This window comes from Meleagris gallopavo, chromosome 2, assembly GCF_000146605.3.
Source record: "Meleagris gallopavo isolate NT-WF06-2002-E0010 breed Aviagen turkey brand Nicholas breeding stock chromosome 2, Turkey_5.1, whole genome shotgun sequence".
NCBI classification, from domain to species: Eukaryota; Metazoa; Chordata; class Aves; order Galliformes; family Phasianidae; genus Meleagris; species Meleagris gallopavo.
This window is the reverse complement of record NC_015012.2, coordinates 94,042,563-94,067,911: the sequence shown is the minus strand read 5'-3', so window position 1 is coordinate 94,067,911 and position 25,349 is coordinate 94,042,563.

The window sequence follows — 25,349 nt, the reverse complement described above, 5'->3', positions numbered from 1 at the left end:
TTTGCAGGCTGCCAAGGTGTTTTGAGGTGTTTTGACAGGATACTTCTTGTGCAATTGTTGTATGTGGAAGGCTCTTCTATGCTGCAAGCATGTTAGGCTGACTGATGTGAGGGTTATGACACTCTCCATAGGATGCTTTTGCTCCGGTCACATCATGGAATTGCTCTCAGTTGCACCTCCAGCCTAATTGTGGACTGAGATGACTTTTTTGTCATTCCAGTTCCCTCTCTGTTTGCACGAGTGTTTCTTGTCAAGTGGCAAAATAGCAATGTTTTGAATAAAAGAGTAGGATGTATCTGATCGTATAGTACAAATGGGGGTCACAGTACATTGGCTACCTTTCTGTGCTTCCGTAAAAAGTAATGTGCTCTGTCTTGGCAGACAAATTTATCTTTGGTGCTTTTGAAGTTCCAGTCATATCAGAGCTTAGTATTTCCTTGTGAGCCATGTTGATCAGACTAACTCCTGTGCCCTGCTAACAGTAATGTTGAAGTATGGAGGATAAGTATTAATACTCCCTTCTAGGATTTCAGTGCTGCATGAGATCTTTGTTACATGTCCTTGTGTCAAGATGATGCCCTCAGGTGGAGCCTAAGCTTACTGCTGGCCTTGTCTGCTTTTGATGGAAGAAAGTAGAGTGCAGTAAACACCCAACTTCTTTTTCCTTCTTCTCCAGTATCTCCATTGAGGGAAAGAGACTAAACGTGTATCACTGTTTCTTAGCTTCCTTTTTGCAACAGAAAATTGTATCCAACCTAATATTTTTTGAAGTATTTTGTTAGGCAGTTTTGATTGTATATTACTACTTCAGTTGAGCTTATTCATGAGCTGTGGTATGACTGTATTTGTGTCTTCTTGTTCATTTGCCAGCAAACAACACTTGTGTGGGCAGGAGGCAGGCATTCTGCAGTGTGCTTGTACTTGGGCTGATGCATGGAGCGCAAGCATCCTATTGATTCTTTGTATTGCTCATAAACCCGTGTTCGATCAGCAGGACATCTACCATGAAACTCATTAGAGCTGCTATTTTTGGAAAGCAGGGTGAAGTTTCACATACCATGTGCTAATGTGAAAAGGATGCCATGCTTGTAAAACCAAACCGAAAACTTAGTTGGAGAAGCAATAAGCATTCCAGCAGAGCACGCAGACCAACTTTCCAGTATTTCCTCCCAAATCTTCCCTCTTACAACTTTTCAACTTATGTCCAAGTTCCAAAATATTGCTATAATGTTGATAATCTGTTTTAAATCCCTAGCTCTTTCTCTGGGATTTAAAGATGATGGTGATAATAAAGTAACAATTGGGATGTGGGAAAAGAGAATCTGTGATTTGCAAAATATTCCTATGTTAAAGCACTGTTTTTCATATTGGTATCAACAGAGGTACTTGCTGCTGTGCGGTCACCTACGATAGTTATTTGGAAATTGTGTTAACTGTGTGAGGCTTTTGAAAGCAGAAACACCGCTGTCTTCTGAGTGATTTGTTCAAAAGCAGTAGAGCCATTTTTGACACAAATGTATGCAGCCTCTGCAAGAGATGATCTGTTGTAAGTTTGGCAGCTAAGGATCTGTTCTGCCCTATTTATTGCAGTTCACAGAGTGTCCTCAGTGCTTTGAGGTCTGTGATCAGAGTTCCTGTACCAGCACCATATTGCAAATTCATTATTTTCTTACTGCAGTAGAATCATTTAGGCTGGAAAATACCTTTAAGATCAAGTCCATCCAATGTCCTGCTTAGTGTCACCTGCCCTGGACTGTTCATATTTGCCTCTGTGAGCTCCTGAGCACAGAAGTGCTGGCGCAGGAGACGGGGGTCCAAGAAAACCTTTGAATATGCTAAAGCAACACATACCACATCTAGATCTTTCACTGATATTTTATTTCTCTACAACTACCTGAAAGGAATCATAGAATGGTTTGGGTTGGAAGGGAACTTAAAGATCCTCTAGATTGTAAGATCTTAAGATTCAAGCTGAGGCTGAATCAGGCCCCGGGCAACCTGATCTAGCTGTGGATGTCCCTGTTCATTGCAGGGGAGTTGGACTAGATGGCCTTTAAAGGTCCCTTCCAACTCCCCTGCTGTAGGTAGGGACACCTCCCACTAGACCGGATTACCCCACTATACAATCAATAGGTGTACAAAGGTTAGGCTTAATGAGATTATCACGATGGAAAGATAATAAAAATAAATGGAAACAGTCACCAGCATTGTAGAGTCACAGTAAACTCCACAAGGAGTGATCTCCAGAAAGAGATCTTTCCTTGGTGGTAGTCAGCACTTAAATGGGATCTAGGAGAGATGGAGCTGGAGCCTGGCTCCACCCCTTCCGGTAGTACAGGTGAATTGCCTTCACCTGTGCTCCCATGGCTGACTCATTGTTTGCCTCAGGTGGTTAATCAGAGGTTCAGGCTGCGATCAACAGCTCCTGTACACCCATCCAGCCTGGCCTTGTTGCAGTGAGGTGGGGGTTGGCCTCTTCTCCCAGATAATAGCAATAGAATGAGAGGTAATGGCCTTAAATTACACTGGGGAGGTTCAGGCTGCCCAGGGAGGTGGTGGAGTCACTGTTGGTAGAAGTGTCTGAGAAGAGGGCAGATATGATACTGAGGGAGGTGGTTAGTGGGCATGGTGAGGATGAGTTGGTGGTTGGACTAGATGGTCTTAATGGTCTTTCCAACCCTAGTGATTCTATGATTCTATCTTGGTGCCTCGAGATAGAATTCAGTTGTATGTGCTTGGTGCATGTTGTATTTGGGTTGTTTAGACCTATGCAGGAAAATGACAAGGCATAGGACCACTTGAAGGTAAGTTGCATTAGCAATTGATGAATTTAAGTTGAAATTAAGCCCAAATTTTTTATCAGTATGCACAGAGAGGTGAACTTAAGCATTACTGGGCCCAGACAGGACTGGTATAAGGTGGGAAAGATAATTTGCAGTGCTCATCAGGCCTGGAAGCCACCAGAAGCTCAGGGCAGGGCTGGCTGGCATCCTGCAGGATCATTGGGATGTCCTGTTGCCATCTTCCTGCAAGTGCCCTGTGTTAGCATTGAATGCTGGAGAGCTGTGATCTTCATCAGAACTCCCAGAGATAGGTTCAGCATGGCCAACTCTGTGTAGTTCCTGAAGCTCTCTATGCTCACCAGATCTAGACAGCTCCTTTTATTTATTTATTTATTTTTTTAAATGAAAGCAGAGATGCTGGTCTTGTAATGTAATTGCTGAGATAATTTTTGCCTTCTAAGAAACAAAGTATTGCTGTTCTTAATGCAAATTTAAACAAATGCAACACTGCTCTTAATGGAAACTGCCCTGGGGTATGTGTGAAAGTTCATGTCATGAGAAAATCAGGCTGCTAATGGGCTCTCCCAGGTCTTGCTAGCCACATCTTCTCTTTGAGGGCTTCAAGAACTGTACAGATGTATTTTAATTATATTTCCACAGCTGAATACCCTGCTTACTTTGTAGAAACCACCTTTATCATAGGCAATTTACTGTGAAGGATGGATGCTGCGAATAGATTCCTCCTCCCTGAGTGGATTTATTTCATGGAAAAATTTTCTGGGGAAATAAAGTTCTGGGGAAGTAAATCTAACCTCACACATGGGAAATACTCTTTTATGTGGAGGACTCCAGCAATTTGTTCTGCTCTCCTGCAGCTTGTGTATTAGCAAAAGTAGGAGCAGTATACAAGCGACTTAGAGAATTAGTGCCAAGTAAGGAAACTTCTTGCCTTCCTTTAGTGTTGAATCTCTGTAAAATGTTTTTTTTCTTTTGTTGTTGAACTAGCATCATTTAACAGCATTAAATATTCACATCAATTTGATGAGAGGTCTGGAAAGAGGGGTTCTATTATCTCTCCTGAGTTTGTGTGCTGGGGCATGGCATTTTAGCTTTCAGGGCACCTGTGCGGTATGCCATGAAACAGCTATAGGAGTAACAATATGGTTTGAGGTGTAATGGCATAGAAGAAAATTGAAATTATGTAAAACTACCTGTAAGTTTCTCAAAGAAAAGCACTCTCTATATGTAAATTATTGTGATTACTGCCTCCAATGTAAATCCTTTTATGACTCTGGATAAATGTGTAACAATGATAGGGCTTTTCTTCTCTGCAGCATTTCTTGATTCTCAGCCCTAGAATCAGGGCTGCTCATGTGACCCCTCTCTCTTTCCCTCTCTCACTCCCAGCTGAGACTAAAATTTATTTCTAACAGTTTATAGCACACTTGTGGTTGTACTTTGTGTCTGAAAAGAAGAGGCTTTAAAACATTGCTTGGTTGGACTTCAATCTTTTTTGGAAAGCACGAAGTTTGGTATCAAGGCCCTGGGACCCTGAGACTCTGGGAACAGCCCTGGCTATTCCAAAACTTGTGATGAAAATGGAAAGTTAGCAATACTTGAGGTCGCTTAATTTCTTTCTTTTTTTTTTTTTGTCTCCATCAAAAACTGCAGCAACTGAAATTATTCTTTCTTGCAAAGAAGCCTCCTTCTATTTCTGTTTTATTTTTAATAACCCACGTCCTCTTCCATGCTTCAAGCGCTGGTAGCATGGTGTCCCTAATTACCCAGGTGGTGCTTTCAACACCATGGAATGTCTTTCTGCCTGAAAATTCTGCCTAGTGAAGAAGTAATTTCTTATTTTCACAGGTTTGTTGTCCCCGTGTCTGGGAGGCAGCCCCTATTTTGTTTCTTCCACTACCATTCTCATCCCCCATGTTTCCTTTACAATGTCTTCTCTGTGTTTGGGCATCAATAGCTGGGCTTCACCCTCCTCACGGCTCCGACTCGTGGGGATTTGCTTTAACAGCCAGTCCTTTCGTAGCAGGCCTTTTTCTAAGACCTCTCACTCCCTTGGGATCAGCTGTCAGCCCACACAGCTTGTCCTGAACAAGGGAATATTTGAAGGTTTTACTTAACTCACTTTCACATTTTTTCACAGATTAGTATTTTTTTTTAAACTCTGTTATGTTGTTTTAATTGAGTCTTGCCACCAAAACAAATGAACATTGTGTCACCACATCTCAACTCCTTTCATACAACCACAGCTAAGAGAGTTTGGAGACCGTGCTACCTGTAGAAATGTTGAAACCAATGCTGTGTATAATCTTGATGGATTACATTCAAGTCACTCTGTACATAAATCTGGTCACACCAGAACAAGAACTGTGGAAAGCATATAACATTAATGTATACTCATTACATTCCTCCTTTCATAGACTCCAAGCCTGACAGGCTAGTGGGAGGGGGTGGGATAGGATGGAGTAGGGAACTTCATGTAATGAGTTAGATTTAAACCTTTTACTTAAAATCATTGCAGTTCTTCATCAAATGAGGAGTGCCCTTTAAATAACAGTGCTTCTGTCATGTAAAATGGTTGCTAAGAGGTAATGAGTTCTACATTTTTTTTGTCTATTTATCAGCTGTAAAGAAGCTGCTCTTGTTTTGAAAGTTTCTTGAAAAAGGCAGGTTTAGAAAAAAAATACCTTGCAAACTTCATTTAACATTTACAGTACAACTTCTATTCCCTTGAAACCAAAGACAAATTTCCTGCAGATTTTATCAGGAGCAATATAAAATCCTAAAAAGTTAAGTGTTATTCTTTCTACCTCATGTAGAAATGTGTCACTGAGCTCCTTCCAGGATGGTATTGGCTGTATCTCCACAAGCGTGCAGCAAGGATTGAATTTTGTTCATTCCGTTCACAAGACCTCTACTCAAAAGGCCTAAATGGCCCACAAAACAGTGAGGAAGAATACAGTGTGGGCAGCTACACAGATTAAGGTATCTCTCTCTATGTCTAAGGGATGGCCTAACCTGGGGGTCAGAATATGCAGTGATTCTTTCGAATGGCAGAAGGTTGTGTTGGTACTTCCTCATAGTTCTCCCCTTTCTAAGCCTCTTAGCAGCCTAATCGAAGTCTTAGATCTGAAACTTTTGCTGCGGAATCTGGCTGGTTTGGGAGGACAATGCCATCTTTTTCAGACAAGACTGGCATATTAACAGCTTAACAGCCAGCTCAGAAGGAGGGGTTCCAGGCAGCATGAGTGGGCAGGTCTGTTGCTGGTCACCAAGACTGTGGTTTCTTTAACTGTTTTTTTTTCTGTATCTTCTGGCCCTTGCTGGTGGCAGAGTTACCAGGCTCCATTGCCATCAGTGTACCAATGGCACAAGAGTTTATATCTTATTTCCTACAGCTGCAAACACTGCCAGCACTAAGATTTCACAATGGTTGGGACAAAAGCACTGGGATGAAGGAGAATGGCTTCTAACTGAATATGGGTGGTATGAGAGGCTGCAAGGCAGGTGGATTTCTGAAGAAGGGGAAGCCACTCATCAGAGATCTTCCCCTCCCCCCCCGCTTTTCCTTTTCACTGGTCTTGCTGGGTTTATTGTTGTCTTCATATTGCCTGAAATGCTTCATTTCCAACTCTAGATTTTACTTGGTGTCTTTCACTTGGGTGTGATTTGGCATGGAGATTTGTGCATCTGTTATCTAAAGGCTGAACTTCTACAATGGAGGATGAAGATGAAAGCAAATTGGAGATTCAGCTTGTGCAAATGTAATGCTTTTGTATCCCTGTAAAGGTGAGCCGTTATCACCCAAGCCTTAATCTTCATCCTGGTTACAGGCCTGTTGTTTGTGGTTTGACTCTTTAGAGCCATGTGTTGGCCACTACCTTTGTTGGTTTGCAATGGCCAAGCTTCAAGGCCAGATTGTGCTCATGAAAGCTCTGCTTAGTCACAGTTGTCCCGTGATTTACGTGCCTGTATTGGCATGCAGTTATGGTCCTGCCTCTGAGGTTGGCCATGGTTTGCCACTTGGCATGCTGTTACACTAATAGTAGACACATGTGCTCTTCATTCTACTGCTAAGGTTGGGTTTGGAGGAATGCTGACCACCTGTCGCCTTCGTTAAGAGAAGGGGCCCTGCTGTATGGAAAATAAGGGAATTTCAGAGTCTCTAGCAGGCCTCCATGTATACAAATAAATAATATTTGCAGTTATAGACAATCATGGAAAATTCTAGCATATTTACAAGCTTCAACTTTAAAAAGTTATATTCCTTGACATTCAAGTTTTGACTTTGATCAAGAAGAGATGTTTTCCGTGCTGAGATTCCAGAATATGCACTTCCTAGTGTGAGCTCTCTCTGATTCAGTTCTGTGGATTCCTAAGAAGTCTTTTTGTTCACGATATTGTTACTGTTGTTATCTTTGAGAGTAATGCACAGGTCATGGCTGATACAGATAACAAAACAGACACAACAGAGAAAACACAACCTCTGTTCTGAGAGCTGATGTTAATAATCCTTGATCTTCACTGGATGCTTGTGAACTTGACAGCATGCTTCAAGGGTAGACGATTTGTAACTGAAGTTTTAGCTAACAGGCGTCCATGCTGTGGGAAGTGTGTTGGGATAACATTAGGATCAGAATTACTGAATTGTGTTACAGTGTGAACTAGTTTCACATCTGAGATTTCCCAGGCTCCCTCAGATCAGATAGCTGTTGAAACTCAAGTTGACAGACACAGAAAACAGGAAGTATTTGAAACTGGAATCAGAGTTGGTGGCATGACTCTGTCTGGAATGATCATAGATGTCAGTGATTTGCTGCCTTTTTATATTTTTTAAAAATGGGCCTGTAAATATACACTATTTCTGAGTTTTTCTGATTACTGACTTGATTCTGCAAGGCTAAATTTCTGGGTTAACCCAGAAATAAGAGACATAATTAGGACCAAACAAACCTGTCCTGTTATGAGATGACATGGACAGATCAAGCCCATCCTAAGTGTGGGGGTTGCACTCCTGTAGAGCCTCTGCCACATCCCATCAAGTGAACACTGCTGTGTCCAACGATGGGGCGAAAAATGTCCTCTTGATGTGCACCCTGGTGAAACTACATCAATAGGATGGAAGAATGATGTAAAGAAAGGGAGAGAGGTTCTAAACCTAGAGAAATGTGTACATTTGTTTTCAACACAGCGTGCTACATATAACACTGTCAGGCTAATTGGTAGTGGACTGCATGACTCCAGACTCAACTTAAATCCCGAAATTCCAAGACAGAAAAGTTTCTTTTGAACTTGCTGAGTGAAAGAGACTGAATTTTGGATGCATTTTTTGGAATGGTAGCTGGTCTCAGACCTGACCCTTGCAATTAAAGCATGTATGGTATGATGAACATCTGATTTGTGATATGCCTCTGTGTACCTCATTTTGTGACACAGACTGATAATAGACCCACCAGGCATATATAGTGGTTCTTGTGCAAAAATCAGAACAGATATACAAGGATGGGAATGGTTCTGAAGTGTGGAAAAACTGGTCACAGCCTCAGGCTTTTGCCCACAGACAGAAACAAATTCCTTGAAGCCCCTCTTCTTCTACTTTTAGTCGTAAAGATAGTGCTTCTGGAGCAATTTATAATTGCTGTTGTTTTCTTCACTTACAACATGGATGATTTGTTTTGGGGTTGACCTGCTGGAGAGAAGCTCTGCAGAGAAGGACCTGGGTGTCCTGGTGGACAACAGGTTGACCATGAGCCAGCAGTGTGCCCTTGTGGCCAAGAAGGCCGATGGTATCCTGGGGTGTGTTAAAAAGAGTGTGGCCAGCAGGGTGAAGGGGGTGATCCTTCCACTCTGCTCTGCCTTGGTGGGGCCACATTTAGAATACTGTGTTCCTAGTTCAAAAAAAGACAGGGATCTCCTAGCAGGACTGCAGGGAGGGCCACAAAGACGATAAAGGGCCTGGAGCATCTCCTGTATAAGGAAAGGCTGAGTAATAACCTGGGTCTGTTCAGCCTGGGAAAAGAAGATTGAGGGGGTATCTGTTTAATGGTTATAAGTATCTAAAGGGAGGTGGGAGTCAAATGGATGATAGAGGAAAGAATTTTACTTCTTCTGGAAGTGGAACATCTATATTGTTCCCTTGCCACATAATAGGTTAAAGATAATATGATGTTAATTGCCTGTTGCTGTAATATGCTCTGTAATATTCTTGTGGTAAAGCCGATGTTTTTCTGGAATAGAGGCAAATAGCAGAAACTCAGAGCAAACATAATTCCCTGGACTGCCATAGACTCTGTGTGCCCTTGAGCAAGTTGTTTGGTCTCTGTGTGGCTCAATTTCTTGTGAATACAATTGAAATAAGGGCATCTCCCTATTGTTTTGGTATGCTGGGGTGAGAAGTGCATTAAAGACTGTAGACTTGCTGTCTGCAATGGTCAAGCCATATTAAGGTAGGTTTTCATCTTCAAAAACTGAATAAATAACCTGGTCAGAGGAGACCGGGATCTCCATACGGTATTTCAGCTGTCACTGAGCCTGCCTGTGCCAGCATGCTGCACTGCCTCTGTGTCACTGCTAATCAGCATTTCTCTCTGCGAAGGGATTTGCTGAAGGAGCCCCATTCACTCCACCTCAGACAATGCAGGTTGGCTAACATAGCTGGGAATGCTCAGCACTGTGAGCTTTGAGGTGATGCTAATTCCTCATCAGGGCTGGCAGCTGGAGGATTCTGCTGGTGCCATGGCATTAATGAAGGATGGTCAGGGCTTCTCTTCTGTCCTAGATCAGCCCACATCCGTGTAGTTCTCTGTGTATAGCATCTTGCATCAGATCTGTCCCATTAAATCAGTGGAATTATTTAAATAAATTACTTTTATTAATTTATTATATGAAAAATTTTAGAGCAAATTCCTTTGATGTGTGATATCCTAATCACACCCGCAGGGCATTAGCAGGCACAAGGCACATCTGAGTGTCTCTAATTCCCTAGTGGTGTGATTATATCTCATAATATTCACAACCCCCTGGAGCTTCTTTACTGGTATAAATAAATCAATTATTTAAGTCAAATACTTTGATCATTAGAAGCTGCCAGTGAGCGCTCAAATGCCTGAGCTGTGCGAGTCACCAGGAACGATCTTGCCTCTCAAAATGCTGAGCAGCCGCGCTGAGTGCTACCAGCACTTCATTTCAATCTGCTTTATAAATTAGATTAGAAGTCAGTTTCCAATACTTCATCCTGGATAGCAAGGAAGGGAGAACTTCGGAGAGGTGGAATTATGAGATACCGCTGCCAGCGGATCCTTTTATCATTTAACACTGCTGTCATAGGTTAAATATGAGCTACTGTTCATATTAACTAATAGCTATTATACAGAAAACTGACACAGGGACTCCAGCTAATGCACCGTGAACCTGATTCACACGCACTGCATCGTATTATTTGCACATATGGATGGAAAGGAGTTTTGAGTCACTTGGGATATGTGGCAAATTAGCATTTTATATCATATTAATGAAGTGCTAATTGCTCCTTGCAACCTTTTTTTGTGCAAATTGAATGGGTCCTATTTGCATTGTCATGTAACTGCCGTATTACCTTTCAGCACTTTCATAATGAAGAGGCAGCACAGAGTTCATCAAGGAAAAATATTAGCAATTGTGAGATAATTAGTTATGAAACTAATAATGTTTAAAGTTGAGCAGAAATATTGCAGTTGATTTTGGTTTAGCTTGGGAATAATTTTTTATTAACAGGTTTTATAGAATATCTTTCATGTTGCATACATTAAACTGAGAAGAGCTTTACAAACACAGCTCCCTGCTCAAGTGTTTTTTTCTTTTTTCCCTGAAAAAAAAAAAAAGTGGTTCATTGCTGGCCATTTATTTATTTCTAAAATGAATCACTTCTAAGAGACTGCAAAAGTGGGGGACAGGAAAATACACTGAATGTACAGGTGTCTGTGAGTCTAACCAAACAGCAGCAGTCTGTAAAACAATGTAATAAATGTCAAAGATGTTACAGGCTTAAAAATTATTTGTGGAATCTTGTTAACTGTCACAGATAAAACTAACCATCAGATTAAAATATAGCATGTGATATCATTTCAGTCAGGACAGGTATTTCTGGGGAGAGGGAAGAGGTGGAAGAAGCAAGGCAAGAAATTGAAAAATGATTTCATCCTAACTTAGGGATGTTTCCATGATTGCAGAGAAAGAATGATTAATTTCTGAAACCTCTGTGGGAAAGGCACCCAGACAACATGGCATAAATCTACATTAGAGGATTTAAGTGCCTTTGTCAAGCATGTAGCAAGCTGAAGTTTGGGTGGCACAGCCCCTTGCCAATCAGTTCAGCCACTGCACGCTCCAGCTGAAGGTGGTCTGACAGCTTTATTGCTGGTGGATGAGAGCGCTGCCATCGACTGGGAAATTGGCTGTAGGCTTACAGAAAGGTCTGTAAAATAAACGCCTTCTGATGTTTGTTTTTATTGAAAAAACAGCTCTTAATACAGATCGACTAGTATTTTCATTCTCTCTTTTCGCTATTTATGCCTACGCATTTATGTAATCATAGACCTATGCATTTATCAAAAACATAGCCTCAGCTTCAGAGCCAACTGAATCAAGAAACTGCATATAATACAGTCTGTCAGAGAATATATTCTCGAGTGACCGCAGAGGAGGGGAATTATGGCTTGCATCTCAAAGAGACATCCTGATTGCTCCCTCCAGCTGTACAAACAATTGCACAGGACCTTGTCCCAGGTAGGGATGAAGCAATGCAGCAAGTAGAGGCCTTCTTGCTGGCTTAAGAGTGTTTCCAAACAAGCACAAGCAGCTCAGCATATTTTTCAGACCCATAGTCTAGGTAGGAGTGTTTGTAAATAGCTTTGTTTTACACTGTGTGTGATCCTGGTTACCTGATGTGAAAAATGTGGATCATCTGGATTTCAGCTATATTCTGTCTACACAGGAGCCAAACCAGAAAAACTTGATTATGATGTGACTTGTATCTGATCCATTCTGAACCAAAGGAATCTTACAGGTGAGTTGGACACAACTGACTTTGTGACAGTATCTGCTTTTTTTCCTTTGCAATATGTTTTTCACTCCATCTATATTAAATTTGCTGAAGTCTCTATGGGGAAAAAATATATATATTTTTTCTCCTTAAAAATGTTTCATAGCTCTTGCTGTGGCATTCTGGGAGATTTCAGTAGATAGTTGTGGGAACACAAATATTATCTTATTGGTAAGTCCTGAATGCGTCCAAGTCGTACCTGGCAGCAGAGCACTGAAGACTGCTGTAAGTGTGTATCAGAGCTGAAACTTTAGTGGGTTTGTTAGTTATCACAGTAAATGTGGCCCCTGCAGGGAACTGTTTGCTGGATGTAAGATGATGAGGAGTTCCTGGGTGTGGACAGGAGAAAAGGCTGATGTGGCAACCTCAGGAATTTTATGGGTTTATGTTAAGCACACAGCTGTGGTAACATCAGGAGGTTATCAGGAGCCTGAGGAGATCCAAAAGCCACGTAGAGAGATAGAGGGATCAGCCGTACAAACATGCTTCCCTGCTGGCAGGTAGGCTGCACTGTTTTGTCCCTCAGCTAGCCTGAACCAGCTCGAGAGAGGAGCTGAGCAGAAAAGGGAACTGTTGGTAAATGAGGAAGGCTGCTGCTTGCTTCACAACCACTTCCTGTGTTACAGGCTCAGCTCTTTTCCAGGCATTGCTGACAAGAATCCTTGCTGGGCTTTGGAGCTCTTTAGTTAAGAGTGTAGCTCAAGCTAGACAAAAGTCTTTTAATGTGCAATACGGTGTTTGGTGGCCTATGAGAAATCAACCTGGCTTCACAGTGATTCCTTGCACGAAAACCTGCCCCAGATTTCCTTGTCTGGCACAGCTGTTTGCTATTTCTATAGGAAAATGGGTCTCTGAGTATATTCTTGGAGGGGGAGGGAACAGCAAGTGGGGCCTGGAGATACCTTGGGATGGCGTGAAAGAGGCTTAATTGCTGCTGCTGAGATACAACTCTCTTTGTCTTAAAAAGAGCCAAAATAGGAACACTTCCTTCTACAGGCTGATGAGCAAGAGGCTTTTCAGACACCTAAAATTAGTAAAGAGAAAAATTAATAGTTTGGAGTCCAAAGCAAAGTTTGTATGACCTCGGAAAGGGAGGGAGAATGCAAGAGAGAGTCTTTAAGGGAATGAGAAGAATCCAAAAATATTGATTTCAATTTGTCATGGGAGAGAGCAGGAGAAACAAGCCATTGGAACAAGTTCTTGAAACTTCCCACTAGCTGGAATGTCTCACAGCAGAATGAAAACAAACAATCCTATAAGGTTTGCCTTCCCAGAAAAGATTAAGTCCAGTCCCTCTAGCCTTGCTCGCTGTCTCCGGGAGCATCTGGTCCTGTTTGAAACAGCAAAGAATGCGGAATTTGGGGTATATTAGTCTGCTAGTGATGGTTTGTGGGGGGAAAAAGGAAAAGGGAAAAACTGTAGAGGACATCTTGCTGCTCCAGTAGAAATGGGTAGAAGGAGAAAAAGGGGGAGAAGTGAGGAGTGCCATGCTTTGCTTAGAAGCCACCAGCAGCACCCTGTCTTTGCTGGGGTGCTGTGAGAGTCCCTGCCTTGGGCAGCCCTCTGCCTCTCCCTGAATTTGGAGTCCTCACTGCAGGTTTCCCACTGTGTCCTGAGCCTGGGAGCAAGCTGGAGGTGAAGAAGCTGCATTTTGAGTTGTTGTGTGTTTTGGGTAATTTGTGTGTCAGATCAATGTCCCGTGCAATTGGGCTTCTGGATTAGGAGCTCAAATAAATCCTGCATCATATGACTGAGCTCTCTGCTGACAAGGAAGGGTGCAGCCTGTGTCTTAGTTTTCTGCCCTCAATAGGCCAGGCAATAAGGAACTTCAGTGCTTAACTAGACTTTCTCATATTTAATACAAAGTCCAAGCAACATCACTGTTTTGACAACTTGACATCTTCAAGAATAACACAGGGCTGAAATAAGATGATAAATTGATATTTGAAAATGAAGATGAGTTAAAATCAATGCATCTTAAGGTGACCAGGCCATTAACGTGAGATGAACTTTCTTGTGACCTATAAGCATGCAAAGATTGACACCTATGCAGGATCAAAGGAGCTTATGAAAGGCTAAGGAGTACATGAGAGGAAATTGCAAATGTGTAGGTTGTCGATCTCGAGAGTGGCTTTTATTAGTTATTGTACATAATAACTATTGTGTCAGAAATGAAAGGGATTAACTCTCACCCAAGGTACTGCACCTGAGCAAATATTGTCTTGCCTGGGTGAAATGTGTGCCAACACAAAGAGGACCTGGTACGAAGCTACGTACTGCTTAAGTCTCACTTAAGTCTTCAAAATGAGGATTAAGCAGGATTTTAGTGGTGACTATATGGGCTAATTTCAACTCTTATTTACTATAGTGTGTGTTTCCAGGGCTTTTGGAGTAATGTAGAGTCTCACCAGAACACATCAAAGCAACTGGAAAGTACTTTCTCTGCAGGCTGACCACTTCCCAGATTTGGGAGTTTCTCATGTCACTGAACTGAAGCTCCAAAGGGCTTAGAGAGAAAGACAGAGAATCTAGCTGGATAAGTGGGCTTTAACAGCTGAATGTTTTGTCCTTTGCTGTGTTTTCTAATGGCTCAAATGCTTTGGTCTATGCGAGCAAGCAGGGGAATATTTTTGCTGAGGTCAGAAGCTTTTTTTCTTTCAGAAAATACTGTAAATATAGTACTGCAGTTTATAGTTTGTTATTGGAAGTGTGAATAGAAAACATTTGAAATTTCAGGATTGGAGTAGCAAGCACTTTCAGGCCAGAGGAAGAAAATCCTCAGGAGAGAGGAAATATTTTTCATGCTGAAACCTTAAGTCTAGATCTGCTTCCAGCAGATGACACCCACCTTTCAATCATACTCTTGCATCTGTACCCAGTTTGCACACCTCTTGCTAAATATTTTCCTGTTTGTGAAAGTATGGTGAAATGGTTTCACAAGAACACAGACCATTTGCTTGACAACCGTTCCCTTCTTTAATTGTCTGTCTTCAGCGATAAGGTGTGCCTCTGTAATGTGGACTCTAACCACCAGAGGGGAAAGAAATAGAATATAATGTTATTCACGGCCTGTCTTAGTTTTCTGGGAATCCTGTATTTATTATATCTGCCCTTCATCTTCCATGACATAGCGGGGAGGAAGAAATGAGGAACCTCACGGGGGTATTTCTGTAAAGCCCCTTCTGTCTGCTAGCCCTTCCCCACTTGCTGTGAGGATACCTTATTGAGATGCCCTTGTTTTTTCCATTATGTTCTGAAACATTAAGATCACCAGAAGGGTGTGAGAAGCTTGGGGACACTCTATAAAACTTTTCCTTCTGAGAGGATGTTTGAAACTGCTTTGAAAAATGTTTCTGAGGAGTTTGTAGCACCTGCTACCCCTCCTATAGTTTCCACATGATGAACATACTTCCCTTGGCTACAAAGCCAGCACTGAGTACTAAGCCCTTGTCTATGGCTGGCTTATTACAGTTATTGGTTAGTTTGAGGGATGATTTTACTTTTTTTTTTCCCCCTAGATTATTTCTGAAATGCTTTGTAACCCAAACGTGTTCTGATGTGTTTTTATTTATTTCATTTGTCCTGCATTCCCTTCTTCCCCTTCTCATACTTAATTTGGTCTTGCACATATAATTGTAAGCATTATATTTTTATGCTTTGTATTGATACCGTGGCTGTGTTCTGATCTGAAGCATTAGTGATCGGAAGCTGATTAATGATTGGAAATATCTAATATGTATACTGTCTTGGATTGAAGGAAAAAGTAAGATAAAATCACAGATCTTTCCCTATTGGCTTGTATGGTTCCCTACCTTCCTGGCAATCTGAGTAGAGCACAGAGCAAAAATTGTCCCTTCTGGTGAAGGGAAATCTAATTTACTAGGTATAAATAGTATTGCAATCAGCTTGTTTATGTCTAATGGCAATTATATGAAGTTGTTGGCTTCATATAATTGCTACTAGACAATGAAATAGAACGGATCCCATCCTAGTCCTGTGTGTCTTTGAACTCTGCATTTCATGAGTTACCTGTACAGTATCTAGTGATCACAGCATCAATTGCTTTTTCTCCATGGCCTTTGCTGGCAAAGAGTTGGTCTTGTGTTCTGCTCCTTGGAATAGTTGATAAACAGTAATAACAGTATTTAGAAGTGAGAATGATTTGCATGCCAGGATCCATACATACTTCTCTGACACTGACATATGAGGAGGCCATAGGTGGTGATGGATTACCCTGTCCTTCATTTAATATTTGCCCCGTGTAGGAACATTGAGAATCAGTTCACTGTCCTCAAAGGATTCCTTTGAGGATGTCAGTACTACTGTTGCCATTTTATAGATGAGGAAAAACAGTCAAATAACACAACCAGTGTTCCTCTAATATCTATCAGATGGCAATACATAGAATATAGGAATTCTGCGTTGCAGAACCTTGTAGCTACATGCTTCCCAAATTTTGCTAAGGGCTGCATTCTTCTTGATTTACATGCTAATCAGAAGGACCCCTGTCACTAGCTCCAGCTTAATTTCCAATTCCCTAATTCCCCAAATAAAAACAGTGCAACAACTTTTGTGTAATGTTTAAGAAGTAAGTTGAGGTGAGGGGAAGTCTCAGAGAAATCAGATCACAGGTGTTAAAACTTGCACCTGTGTGGCTGTGACTAAGCTGTGTGTACATACAGGGCGAGGCAAGAACCTTCTCTTGCTGGCACTGCATCCAGACGTATAGTCGGCAGTACAGGACAGACATGGACCTGTTGGAGCATGGAGGGCCACAAAAATGATCCAAGGGATGGAACACCTCTCCTATGAAGACAGGCTGAGAGAACTGGGGCTATTCAGCCTGGAGAAGAGAAGGCTCTGAGGTGACTTGAGAGCGGCCTTTCAGTATGTAAAGGGGAGCTGCAGGAAAGAAGAGGATGGACTTTTTAGCAGTTTGTGGTGACAGAACAAGGGGAAATAGCTTCAAGCTTAGAGAGGATAGATTTAGGTTGGTTGTACAGAAAAGGTCTTTTACAGTGAGGGTGGTAAGGCACTGGCACAGCTTGCCCAGAGATGTGGTGGATTCCCCATTGCTGGAGGCATTCAAAGTCAGGCTGGACAGGGCTTTGTGCAACCTGATATAGCTGTACGTATCCCTGTTGATTGCAGGGGAGTTAGTCTAGATGGCCTTTGAAGGTCCCTTCCATGTGTAAGGATTCCATGATTCTATTCTGGGTAGGTTTCTAGGGAGTCTTTCCTCTCAGTGGTCAACAACAAGTTTTGGAAAGCAGGATGGTTTTCCTTTGGTATGTTCTTTAAATGTAAAGGTAGAAGTAAAGGAATGTCCATTTCTTTATTATCAGTATGAAAAAATGTATTTAATTTTTTGTTCTGACCAACTTGTTCACATTTTGACAAAGAGCAGGAAAAGAGGGGGAGGAAAAAGGAGAGATGGAAAGAGAGAGGGTCAGAAGTTTTTTGTAGTATTATTTCTAGAAAAGCCATCACTGGTGAGCTTATTAGTAAGGCATTTTCAGTGGAAATACAGTATTTCTGCTGGACAAAATGCAAGAATGTTTTATCTCATGGAATTTCCCACTCAGAAATGGAACAGTTCTTACTGCTGCAGCTGCCTTGGGTCCTAATATGGATTTAGAAAGTAGCTCAAAATACCAATCAGGACCCAAAGACACAGCTGTTATGGTGGCTTTTCAAAACCTTAAAGGGACCAACAAATAAATGTCATGAGAAAACTATGCCATAAAAATTATCAGTTAAAAAATAGAAAGGATCCTACATTTTGCTGCTGCATTATTAGCCATTCATTTGGATTTCTCTAACAGCTGGGTCTGCCTAGAATATGCTATGAAATTTGTTCTGTTTCTTGCTTCATGTGCACTGAGCCCAAGCAAAGACTTTTTGTGAGGATGTCAGTGCTCCCAGAGACTGTAGCTTTCACCTTGATGCAGCATTGTGATGACAGTACTTTTGTTCATCCTTGTTTTGATGTTCTTTTGATGTAAAATGCATTTTCTGAATGAACAGCTTTGCCCTTTGTTTATAACTCAAACTGCTGAAGCCTATTTTCACTGACTTTTCACTTATGCAACATCTAAATGTGGAGTTTTTCTTTCAGAAGCATCTTCAGAGGGCTGTTGGATACCAGAATCTCACTTCTGGTTCAAGAAGTCAAGAATTCATGGACTGCTGCAGGAGAGGATTCTGAGGAAGTATCACAACATGCTTACCCTGATCTAGCCCATCGTTCAGTGCTGGAGGATACTGGGATGGATCTGTGGTCTCACCTGGTACAGTTCCATACACACAGTGTGTGTATGTCTTCATTCCTCATACCTTTTTTTGGACCTTGCTTACTGAATTTCTCATTATGGAACTCATAGTCACTTATGGGAAGGTAAACTTGTGCTAGTAGAAATCCCGGCCTGTATCTGTCTTAGTGAACTGGACAGTGCCAGGAGCAGTTGATGTTAGTGGCCTGTGGTGCTTCACTGTTAGCATTCTCCATAGCATGATGTTGCCTATGCCAGGCAGCAGTCTCACTGATAGGGCATGGGCAACAGCACGAGCCAGGGACCATTCCAAGCAGGCAGATATGGATGAGGAATGAGCAGAAGGAGAGAATTTAGCCATATGGACACGAGCTGTGCCATCCAACTCACGCTCAGGGGCAGGGAATTGGCGCTGGACTGTTTTGTTTTCTTTTCCAAGGCAGGCCTGTTGATTTCTGCACCACACTGCCAGGTCCTAAGACAGAACTCGTGTAAAGCTCTCTGCATACAGGAGGCAATGCTAATGACTGGCTCCCACTGCAAAATATGTCACAGAGAACTTCAAGAGGATTGTTTATGTCCCCAGAACCTTGAGCTGGAATAATGGTTCTAATTTATTTATGCACATTTTGACATCTTGTTATGTTTTATTCTGTAAAGCTAAATATGGTCTCAGAACCTTGGAGTTATTGCTACTAGGTAATACCAGAGAGGGATTTTATCTCCAGGCAGATCTTTTCCCCTTTGTACAGACTTCAAACCGCTGTTCTTACATCTGCATATCTGTTTTGAGAAAGGACAAGATTCAAAACCACTGTCCTTGTGTATCTGTTTGAGAAAGGACAGTGAAACTGAGGAAGGATGTGGCCTATCTGCATAACTGGGCAGGAACAGATTGACTTTGCATCAACAGTGAATGCTTGAATAACCAAGTGACCTTGGTGTGGGACCTGTCACACTCAGACAAGAGCTGTGGCCCTCTCTCCTATGAATACTTTCCTGCTCTCTAATGCAACTCAGTTTTCAGTTTAGATCTGCTAAATGTTACAGTTTAGGGTACCCCCTAAGAGGGTTTCACTCTCTTTTTCTCCATGAGGGTCTGAAAAGCAGTTGGACTCGTTCTGGTTTGAATGCATTTTATGGAAAGCAATTGTATAGTTTACATACATATAGTATCTCCTGTGTCTATTATAATGAGTTTACAGCTAATCAGGTTGTTCACAGAAGCATTGAATCATTTGGTAAATCAGTAGGATACAATTTTGGTAGATTGTATTGTGGTTTTGACCAAAGAACTGGCTGGTAGGAATACTGGTGATGAGAGATCTGTTTCTTTACTAGTATGCATGGGTCTGTTTGACTTTAGTATATTAGATATGTGAATATGATTCTAGGAGAGCATGTCAAGAAAGAAGAGACCAAATACGATTGCAAAGAAGCAATTATTTTGGGATTTGACAGTTTCTGTTCTATATCCTTGCATGTATCCTGTACTGTGTAAATGAAAACAAAAGAAAGCGCAACTGTAAAACCAAACCACCTCATGTTGGGTTCTTTAATGACTTTGAGTTTCTTTTTTGTTCTCTACAGCAATGCTATTAAAAAAGTAATGTTGGGAAATATTCCCAAGCACTGCATTGTCTACATTTAAAGTGTTAGATGAGTCCATGACTGGATTTTGGCCAAGCCCAAGTAGGATTCTCCCAAATAATTTGTGGGCATTATTCAAGGATTAGCTCCAACCAGGACCCCATTTTGAATAACTACATGACCACCTTGTTTTGGAGGCTAAGAGGTTTAAATAGTGTAGACAGGGATTGTCTACAACGGGCAGCTGTAATCCCCCAGTACAGTCCCAATTTTCTAGTACAGATGTAGATAGTGCAAAGGTCTGTACCATATATGTTTGGAAATAGCTGAAGCAGGGAAGAAGAAAAAAAGTATGTTTAGCTTAATCCAGGATGTAGAGGGATGACAGAAATCACATTAACACAGGCTCTTAATTCCTTGCTGAATATCTTCTATTGGCTCTAAGCAGTAGTAGCACAAGAAAAATAACATTCATGACGGGCCAGCGTGGATCCCTGGAGTCTCAGTAGGGACTGCTGAGAGATGAAGCTGTAAATATGTCATGATAGACTGAAAATAAATAGGTACCACTCTAGGGGGGAGCTCAGTACATAAGCGTTGTCTAATGTTCCCTAACCTGAGTGACAGTCTGTGGGACAGACTGATCATTGCTTTTGGGCTTCAGTTCTATTTTTATGGATTATTTTTAAAAACTTTTTTTAATTAAAAAAACAACTTTCTCATACCCATTTCTCCAACAACAGAATTTCCTGAACAAAGCTTGGTCACGTGGAGAACACTAGTTACTGCTTCAGATACAGTGGGAGGCTGTTACTCTGCTGCTGATTCAGAAGCACTGATAAGAATGATTAGGTTACTATTCATTTATTAACTCCTCAGACAAAGGTTTGGCTAGGTTTATAGTCTAAGAATGAGAGCTACTGCCACACTAGCATTTGTGTTCAGTCATTCACCACCAAATTCTAGTGGTAATGATTTGACTTTTTCACTCTTGTCCTTAGAGACTGCTGTTGATGAGCCGAGTCGAAGACAATTGATGGCTCTGGTAGAGCAAACAGAAAGATTTGCATGAATGTGAAGAGTTAAACTGAATTCTGTCCTCTTTTTTTGTTGTTCCTTGGTATCAGGATTTGTTCTCAGATTGCGTTTATCTCATAGGGATGTTGTTCTCCAGGTTGATCAGAATGGCACTCTCATTTAGTTCTGTAATCGATGTGATAGTTACCTGCTCATAACAGCAACTTCCTGATAAACAGTGTGAAAATCATGAGTGTTAGTCAGTGACTTACAGCTTTTTATATAGTCAAATGCAGCTGAAAATGTTGACATAAGAATTTGGGTCAAGTCTTGACTATAATCTTATCTCAGAACTGCCTAAGAGTACTGCATGCATCCTATTTGTGAGAAGGCAGAAATATGTCCTGTTTCCCAAAACGACTGCTCTTCCTGTTAGCACTGACAGAACTTAAAGGTCATCGAAGATATTAACCACTGGAAATCAGATGTAAGATCAGTATACCATCAGTACAGGCTTTTCCTAGTCTTAGCTTGAAGTCTATTTTCAGAAATGACTAGTTGTGATACCTAGTGCAGCTTGCACAGCCTATCTGGCCTTAGGGCTTTGCCTTGAATTCTGTTTCTTCTTATAAAACACATGTAGCTGTGTCCTCTTCTCAGGCAGTGAACACTGGCAGCAAGAAGTCGCTGTGCAGTTCCTGCCAGCAGGTGTTTCATCGTAGTTAGCTGGTATAGGGCTTTTTGATACACTACCATGATTTCTTTTTTTTTTTTTTCAGTCTGTGAATTCATGTGAAAATGAATTATGAAGCTGAGGCCTGGCTTGCATTACAAAGTTGTGTTCTAAATCATTTTTTTTTTCTGTAATCAGTTGGGGCCTGTGGGTGTTAGAAAGGCCAACTACTGAACGATTTCCCATTTTCATACACTGTGGGAAGGAGTTCTCATCGTTATACCCCTGCTTCAGAGAGATTCACTCTGCAGGACTGTGAGGTGGTTGCCTTTCTGGCAAATAAGAAAGCATATCATGGCAAACTTAAAAACTTATTTTTTTTTCTATCTCTTCAGTTCATTTTGCTTTCCTGTCAAAACCCAGTTTCTGTGCCCTGAGGTACCAGTATATATCTCCAGAATGTCATCTATTCTTTATTAGCTCTTTGAAACCAAGCACACACTGTACATAAGATACCATGCTTCAGCTAACAAGAGTATCTGGCTAGGTAAAAATAAGCTGCTGGCTGAAGACTCTACACTCCATACCGCAAGGGTACGTGGATATACAGAGCTACAGCCTGGAGTAACTTTTTGAATTTTGCGGTGTATAAGCATTTGTGAAAAAGGAGATTGTGAATTTGTATGACCTTTATAACGAGTTGGCACAAGGCTGTATAGTTTACTTTGGGCTGTATTTTGCTAGCTTTTGCACATATGGAATAGCATCTTCTTCTGCAATAATCTCACCTATATAATGGTGTCAGAATCTGGCCTACCAGCTGGAGTGAGCTATTTCACACTGTATCTGCTATTGCTTCCTTTTCATCTGTTGAGATAGAGTGCTTTGCTGTGTATCCTGTTATCCCATGGCTCTCTTTTTGGAGTTACGTTCACACATCTTGATTCCATCTGTACTCTGGAAGAGGCCCGTTAGGTGGAAGATGTATCTGTCAAACACATGTAGATTCTGGACAGCAACCCTTTACGGGTCACGCCTTGAAACATTACTAATTTGATTTCAAAGGGAGCTATTACAAAATGTCTTTTGTGTTGTTAGGCCTCAGGAGAAGGACCTCAGTAGGACACAGCGAAATGCTGCATTTGCTATAGCCATGGAGCCCCTTGTTGGAACAGATATAAGAATCAGTTGTGTCTTTGTCTTCTAGCTCGGCACCTCTTCAGGAGAAGTCCCCTGATGAGAGAGGGAGACGGCTGAATGTGTGTTAAAGGGGCCAGGAGACAGAAACTTAGTGATCCACAGCATTCATCTGATGCTGTCCAAAGCTGTCGAGCAACCTCAGGAAATGAGTGGAAATTTGACTCTTGTTTGGCTATCTTGGGTCCTGAAATTGGGGCAGAGGGGGCAAGAGGGTTGACGTATACATCTGTGCGCTCTGTGGCAGTGCTTTGAACCTCTGTGTTGTAGCCTGTGGTTTCTTACGATGCAGTCATGTGCATTTTTAAGACCAAGAATTAGACACCTTTGTGCTTAAAGTTAAGCATGACCGTGACTCACTTAGCTGTCACTCTTACAGATGTGAGAACCATATGGATGGGGAGAAGTAACCTAGACCAAAAACGCAAGTTGAGGGATTGCAAGACAGGAGACCAAATGCTGAAAAAGCGTCTGACAAAAGTGAATAATTGGCCAAAGTTTCCACTTCTGTTTGGTCAGATTTTCAACACAAATTAATCCATTGTCTCAAAGTAGTGGTTTCCCTCTTGGTAAACTGTAGATTTACCCCCCCTTCCCTCTACCCCACACCCAGTTACTTCACTGTTTGCAATTAGCTGCATTTGCTTGTAGGCTGCACGATCTGTGAGCACATTAGAGCCACGGTAGTAGTCTGACTGGCATTCATAAACAGGCAGCACTTGGGACTTACTAATACACTAACTCAGTGCAGAAGTGTGCCAAAATAAAGGTCATTTTAATTTCATGTTATGTCACGCAGTTTTGAAGTGACATGTGTTTAACGAGTTTTCTCCAGTTAATGAATGATAGCAAGTATTACACTAATAGGCTTTGATGATATGCCCACAAAAAAAAAAAGGCAATATCTTTCCAAAAACATTAAACTGACATTTTACCAGAGGAAAAAAAAAAACCAAAAACAGCAACACAACAGAACAAAGATTCAAACTCCTGCCCCCAAGCTTCCGTAATGACAAAAATTAGGCTTTTTGGCCCTCTCCTGATGACAGTTTGCAGAAGTTTCACAGTAATTTATTTATAGTGTGCCCATCACTTGAAACATTGAGGCTGATCTCGTGATAGGGATAGGAGAGCATGAAGGGAGCAATTTGAGCTTGTCACAAACACTATCTCTATCACAAACCTCATGACAGGAGCATTAAAAGAGTGAAAAAATGTTTCCTAGGCGTATGTTGTACCCCATGATTATGAGCAGAAAGGTGTGGAATAGTTTCTGTCTTCTCATATAGCAATGTCTGCTCGTCTTATCCCTAAGCCCAGTACCCAAACTGGTTGTTCCCTGTCATCTTTCTGTCAGGCTGCAGACTCAAATGTGCACAAACACAGGAGGCGCCATCTGAGCCACTTCTGTGCTGTGTGGGTGATGGAGCACTGGCACAGGCTGCCCAAAGAGAATCAAAGAATTGTTTGAGTTGGCAGGGACCTTTAAAGGCCATCTAGTCCAGCTGATGTAGCAGTGGAGAGCTTATGGGTGAGAATCAAGGGGCAAGCTGGTAAAGGTGACACTGTTGTGGATGTGTACTACAGGCCCCCTGATCAGGATGAGGAGGTTGATGAGGCCTTCCATAAGCAACTGGATGTAGCGTCACGTTCCCAGGCACTGGTGCTTATGGAGGACTTCAGTTATCCAGATATTTGCTGGACGACCAACATGGCCAGGCACGCACAGTCCAGGCGGTTCTTGCAGTGCGTTGAAGACAACTTTCTGATGCAGGTGGTGGAGGAACCGACGCGGGGAGGGGTGTTACTGGACCTTATTCTCACCAACAGGGATGGACTTGTTAAGGAAGTAAAGGTTGGGGGCAGCTTGGGCTATAGTGATCATGAGATGGTGGAGTTCAAGATCCTGAGTGGAAGAAGCAAAGCAATAAGTAGGATTGCTACCCTGGACTTTAGGAGAGCCAACTTCGATCTCTTCCGGGACCTACTTGGAGCTATCCTGTGGGCTCGGGTGTTAGAAGGTAAGGGGGCCTCTGAGAGCTGGTCAGCATTTAAACAGCTCTTCTTCCAAGCTCAGGATCGGTGCGTTCCTGTGAGCAAGAAATCGGGAAAAGGTGGCAGGAGACCTGTGCGGATGAGCAAGGAGCTCATGTGCAAGCTCAAAGGAAAGAAGAAGGTCCATGAAATGTGGAAAAAGGGTCTGCCCACTTGGGAAGAATATAGGAATGTAGTCAGGACCTGCAGGGATGCAAAGAGGAAGGCTAAAGCCCGCCTGGAATAGAATCTGGCTAAAGTGATAAAGGATAATAAAAAAGGCTTCTTCAAGTATGTTAACAGCAAAAGGAAAACTAGAGAGAATGTGGACCCCTTACTAAGTGAGGGGGTGGTTCTGGTAACGGGGGATGCTGAGAAGGCAGAGATACTGAATGCCTTCTTTACTTCTGTCTTCAGTGAAAAGGCTCTCCCGCAGGAATCCCACATCCTGGAGGTTAGGGAGAGGGTCTGGGGAATGGGAGACTTCCCTTTAGTCAGGAAAGAGGACGTGCGTGGGCGCCTAGGCAGTACTAAGGTCCACAAGTCCATGGGACCTGATGGGGTGCATCCACGTGTGCTGAGGGAGCTGGCGGAGGTCATTGCCGAACCGCTCTCCATCGTTTTTGAGAGGTCTTGGATAACAGGGAGGTCCCTGAAGACTGGAGGATAGCCAATGTCACTCCGGTCTT